A 3,730-nucleotide genomic window follows, 5' to 3' on the forward strand; every position below is an offset into this window, starting at 1 on the left:
ATTCATTGAAAATTTTATTTTGTTGGTTACATATTAAGTAGTACTTCAAATGATGTTTGAACTCAAATCTATATAGTGCTTAGTGTTAACACACAAAGCAGGAATCCTTGATTTCATATATTTTTACATTCACAGTTGCCTAACCCAGATTATTTTGAGTCAAAGAGCTCAATTAATAATTTATATAACCAAAAGTAATTTTGCTTTCTTAAATATTAAAAGGGACATAAGAGCATTTCATATTTGCTTCTTAAAAATGTATTTATTTCAATGTTCAGTTATTTTACTTTATGTACCCCTTTCCCCAGCTTTATTAGGATATAATTGACACATAACATTGTGTGAGCTTAAGATGCATGGTGAGGTGATTTGATACATGTATATACTGCAAAATGATTACCACAATAAAGTTAGTTAACCCATTCATCACCTTTCAAAGTGACTTTTTTATTGAAGAGAATATTTCAGATTTATTCTCTTCGCAACTGTAAGGTATATGATACAGTATTATTACTGCGGTCACCATGCTGAATGTTACATCTCTAAAATTTTATAACCCTTTGACCAAGGTTGCCGCATTACCCCCATCCTCCAGTCCCTGGTAAACACCATTCTATCCTGTTTCCATTAGTTTAGCTTTTTCATAAATTCCACAAATAAGTGAGATCATACAGTGTTTGTCTTTCTCTGTCTGACATTTTACTTACCATAATTGTTTGGCTATGTTTATTTACACAATATGCTATAGTACAAATCAAAAATCAATGGAGCCCTGGGTGTGGTGCATGAACAATGAATTTTAGAACACTGAAAAAAGTAAAATTAAATTAAATTAAAAAAATCAATGTAGTAGCAACTAAAAATTGATCACTTTTATATAGATACTTTTTTTCAGGTCAAAAGTAAGAATAAGTTATGTTACCAATGGATACAGGACAGTTGATCTATTATTTTGCATATGGGACTTTGATGACTATCATATCCAAATCATATTTGTGAAAATTAATATATTGGTTGACTTACAGAACCACTGACAACTCACAAAATTTTGACTGATAGCAACGATTATCATATACTCTATTTCTTGCTTTCCAATTCAATTCAGAGACTGTAGGTGATATATGACACCAATTAAGGTGTCATATATTTGTACTTGAATCTATACATGGTAATGTTTTGTATTTATGAAAGATTTCCCTGAATTACATTACTGATTACTAAATTTAAATATATCTTAAAAAAAGGTTTTTCAAATTTATGTAATCCTTGTGCCTATGTGCAGTGACAAACCTGGAATGATATGAGGCAGGAAATGGTAAGGGATGATGTTGGTCAGTGTCATGTTCACAATGCCTGGTGGCATCTCCCACAAATCAAAATTTCAAGATTACATGTCATTCTTGATACACTGAGACCTTATGGTAGTCAAAGTTCCATGAAATTTAAAAGAAGTCATCCATGTAATGACACTATCCTGGTGTTATTAATATTATAAATTTTCGTATGAAATTTTCCACTCAAGCATTGTGAACAGGAGTCCACCTGGTCCCACGGTGACCTCTATCAGACATGTCTGGTGCAAAGTGTGTATAAGCTTGTAAGATTGTTCACTTGTTTATTTTCCCCATAAGATGATAAGACAGTGAATTCTCCTAACCCTTGCCAAGAAGCCTTTCTCCATTGCTTTTCTCCTAAGAAGTTGAAGCTTTCAGGTAGATGATAAAATGGGGCAAAAAAATATGAATTTCTTGGTGCTGCAATATTAAAAGCAGTTTGCTCCATGTTTGTATATAATCTGGCTTTGATTAGAAGCCCACAAAATCTTGCCCCAGAGAACAATAGAGTGATCCTTTGTTAAAACTTGTCTGGAAATGTTTGTGGAATTCTATGTGTTGTCTAGCATAATCATGAATAGGGTCGCTTTCAATTTTACAGGCTGTACTGGATGGTAAGTTATATAATCAAACTACTCAGATGACCATCTTGAATTCTTTTTTCTCCCTATTCCATAGCTGAAACTACGAAGGCCTCCAGTTCCCTTCCAAAGAGACTTCTATTTTGTGTTCTTTCATGAGTACTCCGGGAATTTAAGGCAGAGCTTAAAGTTTTAGGAACTTCTCATTTTAGGAGGAATCCAGTTTTAACATCTCAATTACATGATATAGTAGAAAGGGGCTTGACCACTAGAGCGAGAGAAAACCTAGGTTTACATTTCAGCTTTTATTCTTAGTAGGTACTGTACTTTATAAAAGGTTTTAACTTTCTAGCCAATTGGATAATTCATTATTTATAACTTTCTCTTCTCATTCCTCTGTAGTTTTTTCTAGGAAAAATGCTTTCATATACGAGGTACTCAATAAATATTTGTTAAATGAAGAAAGTTAGGAATGACTTTGGGTCATCAGTTTTCATCGGGATGAGAAGTAAAAATAAACACGTGTATGTTTTGGAATATAGTAAGCCTTCCTTCTTCCTCCTAAAGCACTTGGTAGTAGTGTTCAATATTTTTTAGTTGAAATTATCTCTTCTTTTTTATTATATCATTCACTCATTATTTAACCAAAGTTGTTTAAAAATGTTTAATTTAAAGCCATTAAAATATGGAGACCAGATAGTTCATTCTATGCTTTAAAGAAGAGCAGATGCCATCAGGTCCTTATGACATTTCCAAATAAATATTCAAAATAATCAAAATATTGCCTTCTAAACAAAGTTTGCAGTCTTGCCTTGAACTTATACCTAAAAAATAAGTCAGAAATTCAAATTACCATACAAATTTTCTCCCTACAACATTGGCAAAGGCAGTTGTAAAAAGTAGGTTAAGTACTATAATTTACAAAGTGATTTTTAATCTCCAAGGCCATGAATACATGAAAACATTTGTATTATTCATTATACTCTCCTCTTGCATTGCCTAAATCTCCCAACTGGTCTACTGAACACCACCACAGAAGTATGGTGTATAAAATATTTCCTAGGGAGTTTTCAATTGGTAAAAACTTTCTGAGTGATAAATAATAACAAAACCAAATCAAAAGATAAATAATAAACTAGGAAAAATAATGCTTGAACACACAAAATAAATTGCCAATTTTCTTAGCTTTTAAAAAGAGTGCTACTTGGGGCGCCTGGGTGGCTCAGTGGGTTAAGCCACTGCCTTCGGCTCAGGTCATGGTCTCAGGGTCCTGGGATCGAGTCCCGCATCGGGCTCTCTGCTCAGCAGGGAGCCTGCTTCCCTCTCTCTCTCTGCCTGCCTCTCTGTCTACTTGTGATCTCTCTCTGTCAAATAAATAAATAAAAAATCTTTAAAAAGAGTGCTACTCATTCAAACAGGAAAAAGTCTAAGAAAAATGAACACAAAATACCCAAAAGAACAACAAAAATAGTATATGAAGAGATAATTTATTTTTTTAAAGATTTTATTTATTTTTTTATTTGAGAGAGAAAGAGAGAGAGAGAGAGAGATTGAGAGAATGAGTGGGAGGAAGGGCAGAGAGAGAAGCAGACTCCCTGTGGATCAGGGAACCCAAGTGGGACTAGATCCCAGACCCTTGGGATCATGACCTGAACTTAACCTACTTAACCACTAAGGTACCCTATGAAAAGATCATTTACAAAATTAAGAAAAATAACAATGAGACTATCTAGTAACATATGAACAGATGGCCAATTCTGTCCATAACTGAAGAAATGTAAATGAAAACAAGAAATAATTTTCACCAATATGGTT

The sequence above is a fragment of the Lutra lutra genome, chromosome 2 (genome assembly GCF_902655055.1).
Source record: "Lutra lutra chromosome 2, mLutLut1.2, whole genome shotgun sequence".
Lineage (NCBI taxonomy): Eukaryota > Metazoa > Chordata > Mammalia > Carnivora > Mustelidae > Lutra > Lutra lutra.